The following is a 25,968-nucleotide window of genomic DNA, read 5'->3' as shown; positions in this document are numbered from 1 at the left end:
GAATCCAATTTATAACACCCCAGCCCAAACCCTGCCAACCAGTAAGCCAGCCCCTCCCTACCCAACTATCTTCAATTCAATAATCCAAACCACAAACATTCCAAACCAATTCAAAACTCTCACTTCAAATGAAAATTTTCCCAACCAAATCCATCAAAATCTTCTTATGCTGAGGACAAATTTCACCAACAAAAAAACCAAAACGGACCAAGCAATACACATGCACCTTAATCTACATATCTTCTCAATGCTACTTGTGAGATTGTCTCTTGGAGTGTTTTTTTGTTTTTCTTTTGGGGTTTTTACAAAGTTTTAGGCTGTATGTTCTCAACACAGTTAATTTATTTAAGCTCTTTTTTCACATATTTGATGTCATGTCTAATTGAATGTGCTGAAGAAATGTTGCTATACGCTGAAAAGAATCCAAATTAGTTAGCAATGCACAATGACTACAACTTCCACTTGCAATTTTCAATGCCATAACCATTTTTTTTTAAATTTATTTATTAATATATAACCATTATTTCTTTTTCCCTGTAACAATCAAATAGATTGGAAGTGCAAACGAACTGGGATCACTTTTGGAGCTGATATAACTTTTCTCTTTATGTATTAAAATTTGGGTTCTACTTGACCAATTGTCAAAGTTGCGGATTTGTTTGAGAGGCATGTTTGAATTTGACCTTGTTTTCCAAACAGTACCACACTTTATTCATCAGTAGGATATGTAATCGGGAATTCTCTCCATATGAAGCTAGTCAACCATGTCATCATTCATGTAGTTCATTAATGTTTAGTAAGCTTTCACACACTCAATGACCAGTGATCACTTCACACACACACACACACACACACACACACACATATATATATATATATTATTGTTGTTATTTTCAGTCAACTACTCTTTTTATATAAATTTCTGACTGAAGGAGTCAGCTAAAATTTTGAACCCAAAGGGAAAATCCAATGAAATCATATTGTTGATTAGAGTGGTAAAAAAATATTACAGGCAGGGAGAACAAACTACTCTTTTTATATAAATTTCTGACTGAAGGAGTCAGCTAAAATTTTGAACCCAAAGGGAAAATCCAATGAAATCATATTGTTGATTAGAGTGGTAAAAAAATATTACAGGCAGGGAGTACAAACTAATAAAAAAACAAGGTTTTCATCATCAATCAATGAAAGTATGTTATTATTGGGTTGGGCATATTATCACACATATGGTGAGCAGAACATAAAATTCTAGCAGAACAACAATACAAAGACAGCACATAGGCTCAGCCAAATATTAAATTGAACTGGGCAAGGCAACAGAAAAAGGAAATCACAAACATACATACTGCCAAACAAAGCACCCAAAAAAACCTAAGAGCTTTCACCAAGAACCCAATTAAAAGATCATAGTAGGCAAAGAAGGAAATGCCATACCTGGTTATTCTGTTTGCTGCAGATAGTAGATTCACCCCACACAGTGGTCACCATACTGGGGGGGGATAAAGGGAGCCTTTTTCATCAGAAACACTAAAGGCCCTATTTGGGTGAGTTTATTGCAGCTGTTTAATATATATATTCAATTTTATATTAATTTGTTTATACAGTTTTTATTACTTATAGATATTAATATTAAAAATAAAAAAGATAATTTTTTATTTTTTAATTTCTAATTAATAATTTTCATTGTCAACCAATGTAGTTTGAAAAGTTAAATGGGTTGCGTTGGATGGATTAAATAATCAAAATCGAGTTTTGTCATTGTCAATTTATAAGATTGGCTAGTTTGACTCGTTAAAGACCCAATTCATTAAGGGCCTGTTTGGTAATCATTTTATTTTTAGTTTTTAGTTAAAAAATTATCATAAAAATTTATTTAATAATTTTTTTATTTTATAAATAGTTGTCTCAATTTGTAAATTTGAGAAAAAAATGTAAATTCAAAAATTGAGTTTAAAAATTTGACTAATAATTTTTTTTCAAATAATTTTTTTTTCAATTAATTTTTTTTCAAATAATTTTCTTTTCAATTAATTTTTTTTCAATTATAATGTGTATGATCCCATTGTTATAAATAATAAAAAAATAAATATAAATATTTTAGGCCTGAACAAACATATTTTTTTGTTTATATTTTTAAAATTTTTCAAATATTTTGTTCAAACCAAACGCATTTATAGTTTACATTTTTTTAAAAATAAATAAAAATCAATTTATAAAATTTTTATAAACATAAATAAAAAACATAAACGTTACTAAATGCTACCTAAGTAATGAATAACTTTACATTAAATTTTTTGAATCGTTTAGTAAACAAATTGAGTTCGAACTCGAATAATTTCAACTTTTATATCTTTAATATAAAAACATGTACAAATGGTAACAAAAATATATGATTTAGGGGATTTTTTTTTTAGGCTCTCTAATATTAAGATTTTATAATATAAAGAATAGTCAATATTTTCATAATGTTTAAGGTCCCTCAACATCAATTTAGAGAAAATTCGATCCGAGAAAAATTCTCTCCAAAGATTCGCTGGGCTTCTCACTCTCCAAAATCCCACAATGTGAAAATTCATATAGTGATTGTCACGACCCAAACTCAGTACCCAAAGGCTCGACATCACAACAAGATAAAAATTAAATAATTCTAATAATTTTGTAGTCGTAACACAAGTGGATAAATTAAATAAATTAAAATAAAATAATTGGATACCAAATGTTTATTAAAAAGAAACAAACATAGTCGTTTGAGATTTTATTTTATTTCAGGTGTCCAATTAGAAATACAGATAGTACAAAAAAAACACTGTGGTTCCCCATTTTGATCTTGTTAAATCTCGTCACCTGAAAGGAGAAACAACTATATGCACATAGTAGAGTGAGAAATATTATACTGTGAGTATAGGGACACAAAATAACCATGAATAGTTATTTAAGTTAAAACATTAAAATAATTTAAGTTGCATAAATAAATTATTTAAGTGACAGAAATTGAAATAAAAATTACGTAAATAACTATAACCACAGTACAGAACGAAACATAACAGTCAGAACAAGGGTCAATGGATCTATGATACACAGAGGACCACGAGATGGCCAAATAGGAGCCAATGGTTTATTTAAGTCCCCAAGGCGTAGGACTCCCGTGGTGGTACTTACAAAACATAATTATTTATAAAGTCTTTGTCAAATAATTTCTAAAATTAAAATAAACATATCCATAAGTTTCAATTTAAATAAGTAAAGTTTAGAAAATAATACACGTAATTGAAACATTAATATGACCATAAAACATAAATTATATAAAATAAATTGTGATAATTCAAAACATTCATAAAATATATTATAATAACTCAAGATATATAAAAAACATATTATGATAATTTAAAATATAATATAACTCATTAACCTTAACTTTTAATTTTATCGCTACAACTCCAGCTATACCCCCCTCACTTTTCGAAGCTTCACTGGGACATTACTTATTTTTTTGAAGTTCACTGTACTGAGTCCTTACTATTTATTGTTGGTGCATGAGCTTGTCCGTCAATAGCTTTTAATGTGTGGCAATGTGTAGCACATAAAATTCGATCACCTGTCCAAATTTAGCCACCTGTCCAACAAGTGTTGCAAGGCTATGCATGTCACCAAAGCTATACATGCACACTCTCCATCCTTTTACGCAAGGCTGAAGGCCTAGTGGGAATTTTATTTTATTTTTTTTATAATTCAATTCTAAAGGTTATAATTTTTAAAATTACTTATGATTATACGTTAGGTTTACGTCTAAAAACCTCATCACCTAACTATAAAATATCACTTATCACTTACTAAAAATTTTAACATGCGGTGCTTCACAATTTATTTCCTTAACAATTTAATCAATTAATTCCCAATTTCCTAAACTATGCATTTATTTATTTATTTATTATTATTATTATTATTATTTATTTTATTAATTATTTATTATTTATTTATTTATTTACCTAATAAGGAATTCTATTTATTGCAGTATTGAATTAAATTTAAAAAATTCCGGGTGTCACAATGATCATAACTAGAGAAAATTCACAAAATTACAAACAATGAGAGAAATTCTATCTACTTTTTCAAATCACACCATGGGTGAGTACTTTTACTTCAAACAAAAATACACACAATCTGTATTTTTTGTTTTTGGTTTTTCATTGATTGTATGTATATATGTAAATGTTTATACTTTGACAAACTGAACTGGTGAGTGAATCGTTAAATGTTTTTGTATTATATTAACAAAAATACAAGGCTCAAATTTTTGGATATATATGTATGTAAAAGAACAAACATGAATATGGGTTTCTATTGGACACCTTCTTAGCTTTTAGATTTTCTCTGTTGGGTATTTTTGTTACCTGTCAAGACAAGTGTGAAAACTATGAAGTGCAAGTTGGCACAAAGAAAATTCACACAGTTCGGAAAAAATTCACACATCCAGAGAAAATTTACACAATCCAGTGAAAATTCACACATCCAAATAAAACTCACATAGTCCAGAGAAAATTATACATGGCAGAGAAAATTAAACATGACAAAGAGAAATTCTCTGTATTCCAGTCTAGAGATTTTCTCTGGATTTCAAGTGAACCATAAAACATAAAGTTTGTTTGGTTGCCATGTAAAATAGGCGAAAAATTACTTGTTCAATATAAAAACACATAAAAAGTACAACACAAAAATCCAAAGAAATTTGTAATAATTATAATTTTCTCTTAATTATAATAACAAGTTTTTTTCTCTCTCTCTCTCTCTCTACCTGAGGACAAGGTGAGATTTTTTAGTACCCTTTATCTTTCTGCATATGCAGTAACCATGTTGATTTTACAGGCCCACAATCGTTTCTTTGTTCGCAAACACATGAGGGAGAAAATTCTAAGTTTACTTTAGAAAAAGAAAAAAAAAAAAACAAAACAAAACAAAACAAGAATCAATCTGCCAGAATAATATAGCTCCTAACACAACCAAAGAACCTTTGATAAAGAAAATCCACGTCCTTCATTATTACTCTATTTGCTCAAGTAACCACTATGTAAAATTCAATCTGGGAACTAGGAGGAAGTGAAATCTCTTGAAAGATTAAAAAAAAAAAAAACAAATCTATATCAATGTAATGACCATCTACATAAATGGAAAAATAAATAATAGCATGTTTCTAGGAAAACAAGAAAAGCTTCATAATACAAAGTTTTAAAGTACTCTAGAATACAGTGTACAAGCAAAGTAACAGATACACATTCGAAACATGTACATAATTCAACAAGAATATGAAAAGATTATGTGATTTCATTAAACGAGAATTAGTTTCCCTAAATAATTCTATCACCAGAAATTGCGAAGAACTGTATAAGCAGATGCAGAGCTCTTGCAAATTGGTACCTCTTTCATTTACTCCTCATTTTTTCGGTTTTCTCCATCACTTTTATTGGTTGCTCCAATGGAAATTGAAAGGTTTCTCTCTCTCTCTCTCTATATATATATATATATGTAAATTTCACTTTCTTTTGGATAATTGAACTTATTTCCAATAACTACACTACTTCTAGACTTGTGTTCTTATCCCACCGACTGTGCTCCTTCTCTTTATTGTGGCAATTGCCCCTCAATGAATAAGAATCAACCTGTCTGCACCAGAGGTCAAGACCCTATATATATGTATATTGAACCTATCGATCATCATCATCATCATCGTCGACGAAGGTCTAGATCATCTTCACCAGCCTCATCCAATGTCGGCAGGACCTTGAGATCAAAATCCATTACCTTGCGAATCGACGATAAAGGTCGAGGTCCACTGTGGAGCTAGAGGCAGCAACAGCCACTGCAAACTCCTTGTCCTGCACCATCTCCACCATTCCTCTAGCCTTCGAAGAGCAGCAAACCACGAAGCACAGAAACTTGCAAATGCTTGATCGAAGAGGCAACTAGCAAGAGATCAAGTTGAGCTTGGAAGATGAGGAGACTGAAGAAGACGAGGAAACCCTAGCTGTGGTGGAGAAGACGTATCTTTGAGGCGATGAAGAGATGATCAACATAGTTTGTGCAAAGAGAGAAAGTGTTGTAGAGAGAGAGAGAGAGAGTCGTAAGGGATCTCTGATATATCAACTTTCTCTGTGATATATGGGTGTTGGGTTGAGGGATCTAAACATCCCAAAATAAGAGTCATGATAGAGACCCCCTCTAATCACCACCCCCACAACCTCTACAGACGTGGCGGGTGGTGATTGAAAGAGCAGGAAAAAAAGAAAAAAAAAAAAGAAAATGTAACCAATGAGAGAGAGGGGGGGTCAAAGGGGGTGGGGGAAAAGGGGGCATGAAGCATTTTTGTAAAAAAAATTATTATTAAGCTTCAAGTGAAGTTCAAACTTAATTAATATTAATGAATTGAGCCGACCTTAAACTTGATTAATTATCAAGTAGAACTCGAATTAAATAATTGAGCTTAATAAATCAGCAATGACAGGTATCACGAAAAACCTTTCATGAAAATAATCATGAAAGTTTTGTGATCCTTACATTACACTTAGAATAAAATACTACACACTAATCATGGTAATCCAAAAATCATAAATCTTTCATAATCATTTTTATGAAATTTTTTTCATAATTCCTAATTTTTCTCTTAATAAATAAATGAGCTGTACTCAAATTTGGTAAAACTCAACTTCACTCAATTTGTTTGTAACCCTGTTTATATGTGGTGGGAAAAAAAACAAAAAAAAATTCAGACCCCAACTATGATCTTGTCCAAAGGACCCAACACTAGTGGGTTAAAATAACACTCACAACCCAACACCTCCCAAGATTCACTCTAGCTCTCTCTCCATTACCTAGATAACTCCGACCCGAGAGCGCAAACAAAGCTATCGCTTCGAACCTTCTGAAACAATTCTTTACACTCCCAAGAAACACACAAGTCCATGGAAGAAGAACCTAACAAACCCGCCCAAACCACACCACTACCAACCCAAATCCCAGATCCAAACACACCCCAAAACCTCCCTCCTCAACCTTCTTCATCCATGGAACAACCTCAACCGCCCCAAACAACACCCCCATCTCAAAACCCAGATCCAAACACAACCCAAAACCCCCCAAATACAAACCCACCAAACCCATCTCAAAATCTCATTCCTCAACCAATGGAAGAATCTGAAACTGCCCAAACGACATTGCCTACTCAAAACCCAATTCCAAACCCACCAAACACAACCCAAAATCTCCCTCCTCCTCATCTTCCTCCTTTGCCTCAAAAGAACAACAAGAGACCTCTTGACCAAAATGGGCATATTCAGAACTCCAAGTACTGCAAGATGCGAGCTGTTCTTAAGGACCTTCGTCCCCATTTCATTGAGGTAATAATATAATTCAACTCTTTTTTGATAAAGTTTCCATTTTGTGTTGAAAATTTCATATTTGGGTTTGTTTCAAATGGGTTGAGAATGCAATTGATCCGTGGTTACTGGAAATTTTTAATTTGGTTTTTGTGTGATTCTATTTCGGGTTTTTTTGGTTGATGCATTGATTTATTTTTATTTTATTTTTTTTTTTTTGTTTTTGTAGGATTAATTAATATATTCAGTGATTTTATTTATGGGTTTTCTTTTTGCTACATTATGATCTACTCTTTTCGCTACATTATGATCTACTCTTTTCAGTATATTAATTTGTTCACTCAATTTTATTTGGTATTAAAAATTTCATATATTGGTTTATTTCTAATGGGTTGAAAATGAGAGTGGTTGTACTGTTATTATATGTCAGATCTTGTGGCTGCTGGAAATTTGTTGTTTGATTTTTCTGTGATTCTATTTCTGGATGTGTTTGGTTGATGCATCAGTATTAATGTATTTATTCAGTGATTTTATTTCTGGGGTTTCTTTTTGATACATTATGATCTTCTATGGTGAGGGCCGGACAAATTGAAGGCCGAGCGCGTTTGGACCAGGATAGCTTTGGGCTTGCTCGGAGATGGGGCTGCTCGATTAAAGCCCAATATTGCGCTGGACCGAGCTACCTGAACCTGAACAGGTAGGAACCGTGCTACTTGAGTTGCTCGGCAGGAGGGTTTGCGCGTTTAGCTTGGCAGGAAGGCTCGCACATTCAACTCGGCAGGAAGCCCTTTTGTTAACCGACGTGACCTATCTCGAGCTCGGCTTTGCTAGAATACAACCGAGCTCGGTCAGTATGGAGCTCGGTTAGTAGAGCACTCGAGCATGTAGCGCATCACAGACGGGAAAGGCCGAGGTGGTTCCGCCGGTTTGCCGGGCTCCGTTGACATATCTTGACAGTTTGGTTAGGTGGTGATTGCTGGATTTGTGCTGACAGATGGGATAGCAGCACCACGTGTCGAGAGACTAATGGGAGTAGATTTGGGACGCACTGCGCCCCCCATCCTGAACATGACCATTTTAGTGAGATACACTAAACACTGAACACTCTCTTCTCTCTCTCTATCCTTAGGTGTGTGCTAACTTGACCGTCGGAGGGGTTTTCCGGCCACACACCGCCGGGTAGCTCACCGTCGTTGTGTTCGCAGGACGATCGGATAGACTCGGAGCTCGGAAGAAAGGAGTACGGGCTCGCCGGAATATTTGCTCCCCGTACAATTGGCGCCGTCTGTGGGAACTTGATAGACAAAACCTTGTCTTCTCAGCTCATCTGATCGCCGTCCATGGCGAACAACGACGAGATTCCGTTGTTCGCCATCGACGGAGTTATCCCGGAGTCACCCAGACGGAGAGACAGACTCCCCGCCGTTCAGAACATGGCAGACCTAGAGACTTCCCCAGGAGGACATTCAAAAGACGCGCAGGATAAGCGCGGAAGAAACTTTGGGCATTCTCGGAATCCAGACGGTCACCGGTGGCGGAGAGAATCGCATGCCAGACGTCTGGAACACAAGCTAAGGGACCAAGAAGCCGTCATCCGGAGAATGGCGGCGGAAATGGAGGATCTTAAGTGGCATGTCAAAGGGAAGGGTGTAGCTGGAGTGGGAGACCACAGTGAGTGCACCCAACCCCGCCGTTCAGACAGTTAGAGCCAGCGGCATACCCTGTCCCTCTCAATCACCAGAAGTTACAAGGTTGGAGATTCCGATGCGCTCGTAGAGAAATCCAACGCGCATGACAGCACTTACCAACCCTCACGTCCGGCGACGATGTCGGGGTACTCTTACTCCGCTCGTTTAGAGGATTTGCGGGAAGTCTTGAAGGAGCGGGCTCGCCGGCGGGAGACTCAGTGGGTATCGGCATTCCAGCAGTTATCCTATAGGGGTCGCGCCAGTGAAGAGGTCGTAATGCTTCCACCCCGCCTAGCTGTGCCTCCTCCTCCAGACACGGATTTGGCAAGGCTGAGCGCCACTCCTTTCTCCCTGGAGATAGAAACAACACTGCTTCCCGCGGGCTTTCACCAACCAAAGTTCACGCTCTACGACAGAAAGACCGATCCATACATGCATGTAAGCCACTTCCGATAGGTCATGGCCGGACATAGGCGGAATGACGCTCTTATGTGCCGGAGGGGAGAAAGGAGTGGCGCTCAGCCTTATCTTCCCGTCAAGTTTGGGCGAGCTGGGCTTGAAATGGTTTGAGAGGCAGCCGGAGGGGAGCATCGAAAGGTGGCAGCAATTGGCGGAAACCTTTGTGACGCGTTTCAAAACCAACACCAGAACGCCAAAGAAAGTTGACCACCTTCTTAGTGTCAAGATGGAGCCGAGTGACACACTCAAGGCATACAACTCCAGATACTGGGAAACCTTTAACGAGATCTTGGATTGCCCGGTCAAATGATCGTGACGAGGAATCTGACTAAGGTTCAAATCGTCGAAACTGGGGTAGGGGACGGCGGAATGACCGAGATGAATACCCTCGCAATGACGAAGCTGACGCAAACAGAAGGTTGAAAGCTCGGACAGGCATCACCACGGTCTTTAAGATTCCAATCTATCTCATACTCAGTGAAATCCGTGACAAGGATTACGTCCGGTTTCCCGCTAAGTTAGGTGATGTGCAAAAAGGCTTCAATCCGCGGTACCGTTGCACATTCCACCGGGAGCGCGGACATCGGACAGAGGACTGTTTGCCTCTGAAGCAACACCTGGAGGAGCTAGTCGCAGCCGGACACTTGGACCTTTACATTGATGGGGGCGTGAAGGCCGCACATCAAGCCCCGGTTGACCCGCGTGGACTGGATGACTTGGAGGCGCCCCCACAAGGAGTTGTTAATGTCATCCATGGCATAGTGGAGCCGGCGCGTGTATGCGAGCTTCGAGGTATGATCAAGAAGGCAGAACACATGAGAGAAGTTTTGTCGGTCCAGCCCGTGGTCAAGAGAGGGAAGACCGAAGAGAGACGTGATCAGTTTCTCTACAAGGGACCTAGAGCGCATTCAGACGCCGCACAACGATGCCTTAGTGGTCACACTCCGCGTCAAGGAATTCGAAGTCAAGCGCATCTTGATCGACCAGGGAAGCTCGGTCGAGATCATGTATTACGACGCGTTCAAACAGCTCAAACTCCGAGATACAGACTTGGCCCCGGCAACTTCGCCACTGGTTGGTTTCAACTCTCAGCCGGAGTGGCCTTTGGGAAAAATTATTCTGTCAGTCAAAGCAGGATCCGTGGTCAAGCAAGTGGAGTTCTGGGTATTACAAGTGCCGTCTACATATAACCCGATCCTTGGAAAGGGATAGCTTTACGCTATGCAAGCTGTAGTGTCGACCTACCATCAGGTGATGAGATTCCCCTCGACTATGGGGGCAATTGAAGAAGTTTGGGACGATCAGGTCATGTCGAAGCAATGCTTCGTGGCAGTAAATGAGAGCCGAGCTGCCAAGGGCTCCGTCCAAATGATTGAAGGACCGGAAGACCGGGGAGTCCTTGATGACGTGGGCACTAAGGCTGAGGACAAAGCCATTAAAGAGTTTGTGGAAGTGCGGATTGACAAGGAAAGCCCGAACAAGTTCTTGCTCGGATCAAGCCTTACCGCCCAAGAGAGGACTGTGAAGGTGGAGTTTTTGATGGCAAATATCGAAGTTTTCGCATAGTCGCCTTACGACATGCCCGGCATCGATCCGAGTTTTATTTGCCATCACCTCAATGTTTTTCCCGGGGCAAAGCCGGCCATTCAGAGAACAAGGAGATCGGCGCTACACCATGCCGAGGTAGTTGCAGAAGAGGTAAAGAACTTGCTTGAGACACGAGCTATTCAAGAGGTGCACTACCCTCGGTGGATTTCAAACATGGTCGTTGTACCTAAGAAGAATGGGAAGTGGCGAGTTTGCGTCGACTACAAGACCGTCAACCGTGCTTGCCCCAAAGACAGCTTTCTTCTGCCCAGAATAAACTAGCTTGTCGATCTCACGGTCGGGCATAACAGGCTCAGTTTTTTGGACGCCTACCACGGCTATCATCAGATTGCAATGCATGGCCTCGATCGTGAGATCACCTCTTTCACTACTCCCAGGGGACTCTTTTGCTACCGAGTCATGCCTTTTGGTTTGAAGAACGCCAGGGCAACTTTCCAAAGGATGGTGACCAAAATGTTCTCTCATCTGCTTGGCCGGACAATGGAGGCTTATATTGATGATATGGTGGTCAAAAGTCGGCATCAAGCCGACCACTTGTCCGACTTGGCCGAGATGTTCGCCATTCTCAAACGACACAAGCTACGCCTGAATGCGTCCAAGTGTGCCTTTGGCGTGGGATTCGGAAAATTTTTAGGCTTCCTAGTCACGAACCGAGGCATCGAGGCAGACCCCACACAGATCAGAGCCGTACAAGAATTAAAGCAGCCGAGCTCGGCTAAGGACGTGCAGCATCTGGCCGGAATGGCCGCCGCGTTTAACCGATTCATAAGCCGGTCATCAGATCGCTGCCGCCCTTTCTTTCAAGCCTTGAAAACAAAGTTCCCATGGATGAAGAATGTGATCGGGCATTAGCCGAGCTCAAAGAGTATCTGTCTTTAGCACCACTATTGGTAACACCAAAGCCCGACGAGGAACTTTTACCTTTATCTAGTCATTTCTCAGCATGCAGTTAGTGCGGTGCTTGCCCGGTCGGAAGGAATCAAGCACCTCCCTATCTTTTACGTAAGTATAACCTTGCTACCGGTGATGTTGGCGACGCGGAACTTGCGCGCCTTGCCGAAGAACCTTCAGCTAGTACGACACTACAGCCCAGCGACGCGACGACGGAGTTGGGTATTACCAACCAACCTGCTCTGTCCGTTGCTGCATCGCCAAAAAGGGAGGAAGTGGAACCGATCAGCATTGAACCTGACCCCGCACAGCTGAGTGACCATGCGCCCATCCACCTGCAAGCCTCCCAGGACCCCTCAGAATGTTGGAAACTCTTTGTGGATGAAATGTGGAAACTTTTCGTAGATGGGGCTTCTAACAACCACGGTGCCGGGCTGGGCATAGTTTTGATTTCGCCAGACGAACTGGCCATCGAACACTCTATCACTCTTGGATTCTCAGCATCAAACAATGAGACCGAGTACGAGGCGCTTTTGGCTGGGCTCAAGAGCGCGCTTCAGATGCACGCATCCGAGCTAATGGTTTATAGTTATTCCCAACTTGTGGTTAACCAAGTTTCTAGGATTTACGAAGCTAAAGACGACAGGATGGCAAAGTACTAAGCTCTGGTAAGAGACCACATCAAGTGATTCTAGGCAATAAGGGTCTAACAGGTTGGTCGTGAAGAAAACGGCCGAGCAGATGAATTAGCCGGCCTCGCTTCCATGGTCGATAACACATCTCCCAGCCCTCTCCTGATTGAATTCCTTCCGAGACCCAGCATTGAGGAAGCCGAGCGGACAGAAGTACTCTACACCGAGCTAGGTCCTTCCTGGATGGATCCAATTATTCTCTTCCTTAAAGATCGGACCCTCCCCACCGACAAAAAGGAAGCACATAAAGTCTGGGTGAAGTTAGAGCGGTTTTGGCTCTCTCCATCTGGCGCTCTATACAAGAAGTCTTTCACTGGTCCCTATCTCAAATGTGTACATCCGAGCAGCATGGAGGCTTTCCTGTACGAAATTCACGAGGGCATCTGCGGCAGTCACATAGGGGGCAAATCTTTGGCCTACCGAGCTATCTCGCAAGGATATTGGTGGCCGTGCATGCAAGCAGACGCCCAGAAGTATATTCGCAAATGTGAGAAATGCCAAAAGTTTGCCCATCAAATTCACCAACCGGCCAGAGAACTTCTTCTCCTCACCAGCCCTTGGCCCTTTGCGATGTGAGGGCTGGATATAGTGGGACCACTCCCGACAGCACCAGGCAACCGGAAGTTCTTTATCGCGGCCACAGACTACTTCACCAAATTGGTGGAAGTTGAGCCTTTGGCAACGATCAAGGACAAGGATATAAAACGGTTTGTCTGGCAGAACGTAGTAACACGGTTTGGCGTCCCCAAAATTCTGATCTCTGATAACGGCACCCAATTTGACGGCCGCCTATTCAGAAGATTTTGTGAAGACTTGAAGATCGAATTCTACAACTCTACCCCGGCTTACCCGCAGTCTAACGGTCAAGCCGAAGCATCAAACAATACCATTCTTGATGGGTTAAAAAAAAGGCTTGAGAAAGCCAAGGGAAAATGGGCCGAGGAACTCCTAAGCGTTCTTTGGGCATACCGAACGACCCTGCGGCGATCCACCGGGGAAACTCCTTTTGCTTTGGCGTATGGCATGGAGGCAGTCATCCCTTTGGAAATCGGTATGCCCACCCTCCGCGGTGAAAGTTTTTAGCCCAAGCTGAACTCTGAAGCGATCGCCCTAGAATTGGACCTAGTGGAAGAACGCCAGGAAAAGGCTCTCATCCATGCCGCCTACCAACAAGAGCTTTCAAGAAAATACAACAAGACGGTGCATCCCAGACCGTTCAAAGTAGGCGACTGGGTTTTAAGGAAGGTCATGGGCAATACCCTGGTGCTAGGAGAAGACAAACTAGGGGCAAACTGGGAAGGACCTTACAAGATAATCGGTCTGGCGGGCAAGGGGGCATATCATTTGGAGGATTTAGAGGGCAAAGGAATACCCCGACCATGGAATACGGCCAACCTCAAACTGTACTATTTTTAGTTTTTCATAGTTTGTGTTCTTTTTGTGCATAGGAATTTTTGGCCTCGCACTTCAGAATGTAATATTCTTTTTGTCAATATATAGAAGTGTCTTGTCTTTGCTCCAGCATTCTGCGCATTTTCGTTGCTTATTGTTAGATTTAAACTGAGATGTTTACTCCGGTCAAACAAGTTGATGATTTGTTCAACTTTATAATTTAAACCGAGATGTTTATTCCGGTCAAACAAGTTGGTGATTTGTTCAGCTTTGAGATTCCAACTGAGATGTTTTATTCCGGTTAGTTGAGTTAATTTATTCAACTTTGAGATTTGAACCGAGATGTTTACTCCGGTCAAACAAGTTGATGATTTGTTCAACTTTGAGATTCCAACCGAGATGTTTTACTCCGGTTAGTTGAGTTGATTTACTCAACTTTGAGATTTAAACCGAGATGTTTTATTCCGGTTGACTAAGTTGATGATTTGCTCAACCTCTTTAAACTTCAACCGGGATGTTTTACTCTGATTGACTAAATTGAAGATTTATTCAACTTTTGTGAAACTTCAACCGAGATGCTTTACTCCGGTTGACTGAGTCAATGATTTACTCAACTTTATGATTCAAACTGAGATGTCTTTTTCGGTTAAATAAGTTCAACAAAATGGTCTTTTTGTTTGCCGAAGTATTTTGTCCGGCTGAAGTTATTTAGCTTGAAGACCGTGCAAACACTTGTTGAAAATTGAACTTTTTTATTGATGTGCAAAATAATTACAGGAGGTGGGGCAGATAGCCCGGTTACATGTTCAAACAAAAAAGAAAGAAGACAAAGGAAACTAAGCTAGGGGGGAAAGGTCTGTGAATTCATCCCCAGTCGAGACCTCCAGGTCAACCGTGGTTGTGGTCACCTGGGCGCCGGTCTTCTCCTGGCCGGCCTGATTTGGGCGGTTGTCACCCTCCGCATTCTCCTCGGCATCTTCAGCTTCTTCTTCCTCAGCCTCGGCTTGCAACGCGCTGAAGATGTCGTTGGCATATGGCACTAGGTACGTTGGTAGGAAAACAGCTGGAGGAGAGGTAAACACGTCAGTCCCAGATCCTTGGCCGAGCTATTCACAAGCAGCCTTCTAACCCGCCTGGAAGTATATGTCTTGGGTGGCATGAACTTGCTTTGTGTAGCTCTCCTCAGCCTCCTTGAAGCTCGCATTGTTTACATCCTCCAGCTCCTCCTTTCTGGATTGCTTCAACCTCTCCAGCTCGGTCTTGAGCGCATCCCTCTCTTGCTCGGCAACACCAAGCTGGCCGAGCAACCTTGAGTTGTCAGAATTTGGCATCTCGAGCGAAATCTTTGATTGCCCCAGCTCGGCCTAAAGGCGTTCGACTTGGCTGGCAGAGTCGGTGGCCTTCTGCCGGAGTCGGTGAATGCGCTCCAGGACCAAGTGTTGTTTCTGGATAGCCTGCAAGAGGAAAGTTTGATTAGAGAGGAAACCGAGCAAACACTTGGAAGAAACCGAGCAAACACTTGGAAAAATTTAAACAAAGTTTGCAAAGTTCTTACCCTGGTCATAGACTTGACCGAGGATTTCACCAGTCGGGTGTCCGGTACATGGTCGCTGTCGACCACGTCGCTCGGTAGCAGCAAGGCTTTGGTGAGGTCAAAGGCGAGCAGATGCTCGTTGTCTCCTTTGACAGAAGCTGTCGTCGGGATCTCTTTACCCCGGTGCTTGAGTTGGGGCCTCCACGGCGGAGTTGGGTCCGTTATCACGGTAGGTTGTTCGATGCTGAACTCCGCAACTAGCTCAACGGAAGGGTTTGCACGTGGCCTTTTGCCAGCTCGTCGGTTGTCTTTGTTGGCTTGCCCGGCGGCGGGAGACGCCAGTGCGACCACGGTTCCGCTGGATTGCCCGGCAGCAGGAGAGCGGGTCGGGATGCTCGGTATCTTAGTGGAGGTGGCGGTGATGAGGTTTTTGATGCGGCTTCTTTTGGCCATCTCTTCTGCCTCGGTCAACCGGATGAATGGCACGTCTGGTAATGTGGGATCGGGAGGTGGAGATGGAGCGCAAAGAAAGTCTACTTTACTCCGGCGTGGAGCTGAATATCTGTATGTCGGTTTGTAACCGAGGAGCTCGTGGCAATCCCGGTTGCGGTAGCGGAGCACGGTTCTGATGCCTGCTTCGTTGGGATAATGATAGTGGGCTTGCAAGGCTTCGATTGCTGAGGAAAGAAGAAAAAATGTCAAGTAAAGAATAGTGAAGAAAGATAAATTGACCGAGCAATTAGCATGTCTTACATGTCCCGCCGAAATTCTTGCTGATAAACCAGCCCGGTACGTCGGCTATTTTGTAGTTACAGACACCCAGAAAAAGTCATCGTCGTGCAAGTCCTTGTCTGGGGTGCCGGTCACTATCTTCTCCTTGTCCGGTCTGATTTTTGAATAGTAGGCAAGGCCATCGCCTGTATGCCCGAGGGTATACTGGCGCAGTATCTCGGCTAGTCCTAGGTTGGTTCCTAGCCGGTTGTTCAATTCGTGGATCCTGTTGATTATTCTGTAAGTGTTAGTTGAGACCTAGGTTGGAGCTAGCCCGGTGCGCCGCAAGAATTCGCATATTATCAGCGGGTTAACCAGGAAGCGGAAGCCCCTTTCTATAATGGACAGCACGGTGAAGGGACACTGGTCTATTCTGCCCCATGGGGTTGTGTCCTCAATGCCGAGCTCTAAATGTACGTCGTCCGGGATACCGTACTCTTCCTGGAACGCGGCCAGGGCAACCGGAGTGTCGATAAGGAAGCGGTAACGCCCCATGCGTAGCCGGCTTGTTTAGCTCGGTTGAGGTGGTTTGGCACAGACTGGTGTTTGATGGCTGCTCGGTCTTTGAGAGCCTCGGTATTGGTCAGTGGTCCCCTTGGACTCTGCAGGAAAAGGAGGGTAATTGTAAGTGGAAGCGTGGTCGCGCAAAATGAGCTTGACTTTAGCTCGGTCAGGAAGAGTGCCAGACCACCTCGGTCGCAAAGACAAACCAAGGAGCTCGGTCACTCAAGCGGACCAGATGTCAGCCCGGTCGAGCGTCCAAGTCTTCTGCCTACCTCGGTTTCTACTAAGGTTTTGGCAAACTTGTAATTTGCTCGGTCTTAACGTTTTTTGGGATCAAAAGAAGACCTGGAGCCCAGTCTGCCCCAGATCTTCAGGTGTTCATCAGAGAAGCTGAAGAACAGCAAGGAGAACAAGGGGCATGGGAGAGTTTGGGGAGCTAAAATGTGAAATATCAAATGAAATAGCAATAAAGGGCTCGAAGGACTTACCAGGAAGGGGGTTGAATCTAAGTCTTTACGCACAAACGGAGAAGAAGAACAAGAATGGAGGTCAAGCGTTGGAGCTCTGGAACGTCGAAAGTTGAAGGGGAGTCAGTAAGAATGAAATGGAAGAGGATATGGCGTGTTTGTAGGGGTGAAGAACCGCCAAAAATTTGAATGTGAAGGGACGTGAGGGCTGGCTACTCGAGGCCAATCAATGCGCGACACGTGTCATGATGGCGGCGGCGTCAGTACTGAAGAGACAAGACGGCAATTGAGGCGTTGACCGGGCAAGTTTGGGAGCCAGGCATCTCAACTAGCCCGGTTGCCGTCTTGCAAATCGAGGACCTGTGAAGAATTTACCCCGGTCAGAACAGGTAATCCCAGTCACGTTTGTGCGGACGGAATTAAGGGGCAATTGAGAGGGAGATTTATGAGCTGGGAATGGGCCATGGTGAGGGCCGGAAAAATTGAAGGCCGAGCGCGTTTGGACCAGGATAGCTTTGGGCTTGCTCGGAGATGGGGCTGCTTGGTTAAAGCCCAATACTGCGCTGGACTGAGCTACCTGAACCTGAATAGGTAGGAACCGTGCTACTTGAGTTGCTCGGCAAGAGGGCTTGTGCGTTTAGCTCGGCAGGAAGGCTCGCGCATTCAGTTCGGCAGGAAGCCCTTTTGTTAACCAACGTGACCTATCTCGAGCTCGGCTTTGCCAGAATGCAACCGAGCTCGGTCAATATGGAGCTCGGTTAGTAGAGCACTCGGGCATGTAGCGCATCACGGACGGGAAAGGCCGAGGTGGTCCCGCCGGTCTGCCAGGCCCCGTCGACATATCCTGACAATTTGGTTAGGTGGTGATTGCTGGATTTGTGTTGATAGATGGGGTAGCAGCACCACGTGTCAAGAGACTAATGGGAGTAGATTTGGGGCGCAAAAGGTATATAAGCATGTCGGCGCAGAGATACACTAAACACTGAACACTCTCCTCTCTCTCTCTATCCCTGGGTGTGTGCTAACTTGACCGTCGGAGGGGTTTTCCGGCCACACACCGCCGGGTAGTTCACTGTCGTTGTGTTCACAGGACGATCGGATAGACTCAGAGCTCGGAAGAAAGGAGTACGGGCTCGCCGGAATATTTGCTCCCCATACAATATAATTCAACTCTTTTTTGATAAAGTTTCCATTTTGTGTTGAAAATTTCATATTTGGGTTTGTTTCAAATGGGTTGAGAATGCAATTGATCCGTGGTTACTGGAAATTTTTAATTTGGTTATTGTGTGATTCTATTTCGGGGTTTTTTGGTTGATGCATTGATTTATTTATTTATTTATTTTTGTTTTGTTTTTGTAGGATTAATTAATATATTCAGTGATTTTATTTATGATCTACTCTTTTCGCTACATTATGATCTACTCTTTTCGCTACATTATGATCTACTCTTTTCAGTATATTAATTTGTTCACTCAATTTTATTTGGTATTAAAAATTTCATATATTGGTTTATTTCTAATGGGCTGAAAATGAGAGTGGCTGTACTGTTATTAAATGTCAGATCTTGTGGCTGCTGGAAATTTGTTATTTGATTTTTCTGTGATTCTATTTCTGGATGTGTTTGGTTGATGCATCAGTATTAATGTATTTATTCAGTGATTTTATTTCTGGGGTTTCTTTTTGATACATTATGATCTTCTCTTTTTGCTATTTGAGTATATATCAGCAGTGCAAGTGGAATTCATTTGGCGGGTTATTTATTGATACATTTTAATGATAACCAAATCATTTATTCTATAGTTTTACCTTATTTTACATGTTGACAATCTCAGTTGGGTTTTAGGTTTAATTTATTGCATGTTCTAATAATGGGGTGTAACTAAATTAAATTTCTTGTCTTGCTAAAGGAATTGGAAAAATTTACTCGGGTTTGGGTCTGGGGTTTACATGTAGTTTAAAAAAGTTGTGATGAGGATTGTATTTCTTTGGTGCTTCCCTGCAAGCTTCAGTTTCTTTCTCACATGATCTTTCATATCTTATTGTCCAATCTCTATTAATATGTTTCGCTGCCCTGGGTTTTTCCTTTTGTACTCTGCATGTTTTTTTGCAATTTGTTTTTATTGAGTCTAAATGATGTTTTGTAAAATGCAATTTGTAAAGAGTCTAAGGACTGTTAAGATACAAAGGCTGGACTTGTTGCTCTTCCTGCTAAAGCAGAGACCCAAATATGATGTGACCAAGATAAAAATATTATGTGGCAATATAATGATTTGCCATCCTTATGGTAAATTTTGAGGCTTAACCACATTTTAGTTGGAGATTTGGCTAGTTAGAGGGTGGGCTGGGTAAATCTCAATTGGATCTTGGCATAATGGTTGCTGCATTCTAGAATTGCGGGCCTTTTCTAGCAGTTAGAGTGGCACTTTAGTGGTCTGTTAGATCTTCACACAAAGAGGTGGGTAACGTAGCAAAGAGAGGGTCTGTAAAGAGAATTTATGCATCCCTTTTATGCCATGTTTGGTTTGGGGTTATGGGGTGTTTGCAATGTGAGGTTGAGGTTACATAATTACATTTGATTGGTTGTGTTGTGGGAATTTCTGTTGGTTCCTCTTTACATATATAATTATATATCTATTTATTAATTTTTTTTTCCTTTGAAGGATACCTCTTCTATGATTTTTCTTTAATAATTATTGTTTTTGTTATAAAGCACGTGAAATGGACTCTTAACTCTGAGAATGAGATACAATTTTTGGGTGTAGTTGATTATTATTTGATCTCTGTAAGTGTAAGACTAAAATAGAGATTGAGTTTCATTGCTCTTCAATGTAAGGATAGAAATTGAGTTTTGTAGCTCTTCAATATAAGAATGGGTGAGGAGAAAAGCAAAAGAAAGAAAATAAGGAGATTGGGGTCTGGATGTGTTTTAAGGTACCTGTGAAATCCGGGCTCCTTTTTCTAACAATTGAAAAAATAAATTGGCTGATGCAGCTGTGAATTGCACTCCAATCAACTTATTGGACCATAATTGCTATGATCTTTTTGATGGATAAATAAGGACGTTATTTTAACTGTAGTGACTGATGACTGATTTTTTAACTATAGAATAAGATGCAAATTTGGTTTTCACACTTGGGAATGTGAGGACAATGTGCGATGAATAGCTGACAAGTGCAGTAAATCAGTGTCCTTAGCTGTGAAGTGTTTGCACTGGGCTATCCATTAACCAGGATTGGTCATCACACAAAAGTCGTTTGGCAACGGCCATTAATTTCTGGTTACTTGTACTAAACCTGATGGGACCAAGTACAAATCATTGTTGTTTTTAACTGAAGTATTAATTATGCAACTGATATTTGTAGTAGTGCCATAGAAGAGGATCTTCCTCCAAGGAAATCATACTAAAAGGTAGAAGAAATGTATTTTCTTATGTGATAACCAAGAATTACCCATAGTTTAATTTGATTTGACTGCTAAAAATTGAAACTTGATTTAAATGGTTTGACTGCTAAAAAGAAAAAAGGTTTTGTTGATAAGTAAATGGTTTATTATACTTTATAGTTTATACCCTTAAACTATCGCCGATTTGTCTATTTAGTCCCTAAACCATTGATTGTGTCTACTAGGTCCTTAAAATACATAAATCATAGTATATTTAGTCCTTAAATTATCGATTGAATCCATTAAGTCCTTAAAGTATTTAATTCAAATTTATTTAATCCTTAAAAGGATTACAAAAATAAAATTTAAGCCTGTAAATATTAATTAGTAAAAAATCATATGTAGCTAAAATTTTATTTCCAAAAAATCTTAAATTTTTATTCTGTCTTTGAAAAGTGGGCGTCAATCCATATATTGAATTTCCTTTATAAAGATAAGGGTAATTATCTATAGTATTTTCTTACTTATCTTCTACAATGGATACGTGCTTATTTTTATCTAGTATTATATGCCAAATTTCGTTTATAATTTTATTTGTTGTTTGTAAGCTTTTCACTAATTTTTTTTATTACTTTAATGTATTATTTTGTTCTATTACTATTTGTAAAGAAATGTTATTATTTAAATTATCGAATTCTACTTTTTCAATATATCTAATATTCATATAATTTATTGACAAGACTGAAAATCAGACTCTAATATTAATTTAAGCACAACGAAATAAAATACTTTTTCAACTCAATAAAAATTTAAAAGATTTTTTTTTGTAATAAAATCTTAATTGGGGAGGGTTTTTTACTAATTTATAATAGGGAAAATTAGTCTAAGGTCCCTATCCTATTTTTAGTAATGAAATAGATTCACAATATTATTTTATGATGTCTAAGGTCCCTTAATCTCACACCCATATATCACAGAGAAATTTGACTATCTCAAATCAAACTTTATTTCTTTCTCTACTTCGATACTATTTAAACCCTAGCTCTCACCAATCTTCTCCTTCTCTCTCTACAAAAATGGCAAACAACGGTCGATGTCGCCGCCGTCAACAGCTCAATGGCGAAGAAGAAGATGATGACGACGATGTTTACGGCTATGGCGGCACTGTTAGTTTTGCTGATGATCTCTACCTTCCATGCCGATTCAGTTTTGGGGGGGGCAAGATGGGAGGTTACACTGCCCATACAAATAATAATGATCGCCATAGGAGTTCTTCAAGATCAAGCTATCATACAATACTGTCTATAGTCACCAATCCTATCGCAGTACTAGTACTGGTATACCAAGAACATCTCATCAGAAACTCAATTCATCACACTACAACAAATTTGGGATTTAAAGACGAAACAAATTTGTCCCAAAATGTATATATTTCGTCACCCAAACTAATTACGACGAACATTTTTCGTCACCCATTTTGTCTCCAAAGGGTCGTCGCTAAAGGGTCTTAGAGACGAAAAAAAAAATTCGTCATTGAAAATGATAAATTTGTGACGAATTTTTTTGCCTCCAATACACTTTGTTGGGAACATACTTGTAAGTAATTAGCGACAAAATATTTTGTCATTAAAGAAGAAATTAGAGACAAAAGTATTTCGTCATAAATATAAGAAATAGAGACGAAATAATTTTGTCACGTTTAATAAAAACGAAGACAAAAATTTTGTCAAAGAAGCTACCAATAGAGACAAAAACAAATTCATCATTAAAAATGATAAATTTGTGACGAATTTTTTTGTCTCCAATACACTCTGTTGGGAACATACTTGCAAGTAATTAGCGACAAAATATTTTGTCATTAAAGAAGAAATTAGAGACAAAAGTATTTTGTCATAAATATAAGAAATAGAGACGAAATAATTTTGTCACGTTTAATATAAACGAAGACAAAAAAAATTTGTCAAAGAAGCTACCAATGGAGACAAAAACAAATTCATCATTAAAAATGATAAATTTGTGACGAATTTTTTTTGTCTCCAATACACTCTGTTGGGAACATACTTATAAGTAATTAGCGACAAAATATTGTCATTAAAGGAGAAATTAGAGACAAAAGTATTTTGTCATAAATATAAGAAATGGAGACAAAATAATTTTGTCACATTTAATATAAACGAAGACGAAAATATTTTGTCAAAGAAGCTACCAATAGAGATAAAAACAAATTCATCATTAAAAATGATGAAATAATGTCAAAAAAAATTCGTCACACATTGAGAGTAATAGTGACAAAATGTGACAATATTTTTTGTCATAACAAATTCATTTAGCGACGAAATAAAGAATTTATGACAAAATTAATCATCCACCTAAGCCAAACAAGAGACAAAAAAACCTTCTTTAGGGATGAAAAATTTTGTCAATAATTTCATAATATTTTTTTCCACATTATATACCTATTTTATCAAAATCTAAATTTTAGTTCAACAAATATGACCTTGTTCATGTTGAAACCTGTTGAATATAACAATTTCATCACAACTTAACCTAACCTGTTATCAACACATTTACGAATTAACAAAATGAAAATATACATTCATCATTACAAATAATTTCATCCTGATATAATAAAATAGTGAAATATCCACAAAATATCCAAAAGTTATAACTTGTTCAATTCCACCAAAAATCCAACAATAAGTAGTGTAACTGTATGTGTATCCTTATCAAACAAAAATGAACATTCAAACAAATTACATCATTGTTGCACGTCAAAAATGCCACCCCAATCCAATCTGCAAAAAAATAAATTAAAAGTTTTAGTAATAAATCAATTATACAAAAGATTAAAAACATTAGTAACTCATCAATTTACAATTAGATCAATTATACAATTTATCCCTGTAACAGACTTTTTTTAGATTATGAGAACAAAAAATTAATTTTAAGGCTAATTCACAAATGGTGCATCCCATTAATTTGCCGTAAGTTCATACAACTTATATTGGTCCCTCCTAAGGTGTTTCTATTGGTTCTTGTACAAATCTGTAATTGTGTGATAATTTAGCATTTCGACAGCCTTTTTTCAAGCTTTTAGTATAGAGAAAAAAATATATTTTTTAGACTAATTCACAATTTATACATCATGTGCACCTGTACAAATTGGATGTCATATGCATGTTTCCATTACTTCAATTCTTCAAACATGTATTCTTTTATAAAATTTGTTATATTAAAGTTAATATACTTTACCAAGAAGTATGTCCACTTGTGGATGAGTTCCCTCCACTTCCAAAGTGTCCAGTGAATCCTTTGGTCCTCAAAAAGTTGACAACATCAGCCATTGTCTCCCCTTGCTTCTTCTTACCCTCTTCAAGATCTTCTATTTTATTGTTCTGCATTTGTATTTGTTCCTTTTGTGTCTCTATTTGCATCTCATGGTCAGTACCTAAGAGAAGGGTTGTTTCACGCTTGGGCTTGGGGAATGGGTAGGAAGAACCTTCTTTGGGGTGAATAATCAGAGCACCGTAGACTGTGGCTCTCAGCCACGAGCATTGGGCATGGCACCAGAGTGTCCCTTCCTGGCCTTGAATTGTGAACAGATAAGTGTAGCTCTTTCCAGGTCTAATTGGGCACTGAGTCAAATTCTGGGCCATCAGCCCATCCTATTCTCATTTGCCGAACACCACGCCTGAAGAAGAATAGAGTTAGTAAGTAGCATGGTTTTAAATGGTGGTATCAAGACATGTAATAGTATCGGTCACATTGTAATAATATCGAGAGTATCAAACAATATATAAAAGGAATATGATGACATAGCCCTGAATCTCTTAAAATCATAAAGAAACTCTCTAAAACTTAATGATGTGTGTTTTAAAACTGGCTACATATAGGAACATGAACACATGTCTCATGCACACAAGGTACCACATGTATTATTCTTCTTTTTTTCTCCTTTTAATCATGTCATTTAGGACCTGTTTTGATGCAGTTCTTTTATAAGTTAAGAAAATGGTAATCAAAAAGTGTAAATTAAAAACATTCATTTCTCTTTTTTAATTTATTTAAGTTATTCCTGTCAAATAAAATAAAATTATACATTGATTTAAATATATATATATATATATATATAAGCCGCTTAAGTCTTAAATAAACTGCTCCAACCAGGATTTTTGAATAGGAAATTGATTAGATTAGATTAGATTAAAAACATTCATTTTTTTCTTTTTTGAAAAGAAAGATTAGACAAATGTAAAAAATCCAGTTCTTTTAAATCAATTTTCATCACATCACATGTATTCTTTCTTTCTTTTTTTCTTTCTTTTTTTCTTTTTTTAATTGTAGTACTAGAAAGCCAAGAAGTCATTTATAGAAGTTCAGTACTTCACTTGTGTAAGAGGTATAAAATTGCAAGCAAATGTAACTTTTTTTAGTAAGCCAAGTTGAACCAAATCTAACAATGCTAACGTTGACTTGACATGTGTACTTCAAGGTTCAGTCATATACTTGATGATTAAGTAGCATTTGTCCTATTATTTTTTACTTAGTTGTGCTTAGGCCAAAGGTAAACATGTTCAAAGACCTATAGTGTTACACCAAGCTTCATGATGCACTAGGAATCAACTCAAACTTTTGCAAAGGACTTTCAAGTTCAAGTGCACATGAGGTAACAACAAAACCAATGTAGGACCGTTTAGATATAGAAATTCAAAAGACATAAATTTAGATGTATGCCTGTATGAATAAATAAGGTATATAGTATGGATATTGCAATCACACGTTCAAATTTTATAGATTTCTATCACCTAGATTTGAATTGTTTTTGGATCTCCGAAATGTGAATGCATTGAGGTTGTTTTAGATTGATTGGTCAGTTATTTATTCATACACTTTCTTGTTTTGATGCCAATTCAGTTATTCCAGATATTGAAGATCCAATTTTTGAAGCTTCAATGTATTTTGATTTTGATGAGCATGATTTTAATTCCATGTTGGAAGTAAGAAAGTTGGGATATTGTTTGTAATGGAAGTGAAACTTTTGGTGGGTTTTGACAGATTTTAGTTTATTCAATCAAAGGAGCTTTGGGTGTTGAAATCTAAGGTCAGCAATGGAGGATGAAAAGAAGAAGAAGTAAAACAAAGAAAAAGAAGAACAAGTAGAGTAAAACAACAGGTGATGTCACTGATGGCATTGGAGAATCAGCTAATGCAGAT

General features: G+C 39.2%; 2 protein-coding genes across 2 annotated transcripts in view; both read right to left on the bottom strand.

The window, feature by feature from the left end:
* Positions 1–1,523, bottom strand: part of LOC145820620 (uncharacterized) — a 46,743-nt gene extending 45,220 nt beyond the window's left edge. Inside the window, exon 1 of the mRNA XM_082916903.1 lies at positions 1,435–1,523. The gene's annotated coding sequence lies outside the window, so the exon portion shown is untranslated. The remainder of the gene's footprint in view (positions 1–1,434) is intronic.
* The window catches only part of LOC114272442 (putative disease resistance RPP13-like protein 1), a 295,308-nt gene that overhangs the window by 186,545 nt on the left and 82,795 nt on the right, over positions 1–25,968 (bottom strand). The window lies entirely within an intron of this gene.

This window comes from Camellia sinensis, chromosome 2, assembly GCF_055761805.1.
Source record: "Camellia sinensis isolate YWXY chromosome 2, ASM5576180v1, whole genome shotgun sequence".
NCBI classification, from domain to species: Eukaryota; Viridiplantae; Streptophyta; class Magnoliopsida; order Ericales; family Theaceae; genus Camellia; species Camellia sinensis.
The sequence above is the reverse complement of the archived record's forward strand: the minus strand, read 5'-3'. Positions and strand labels throughout refer to the sequence as shown.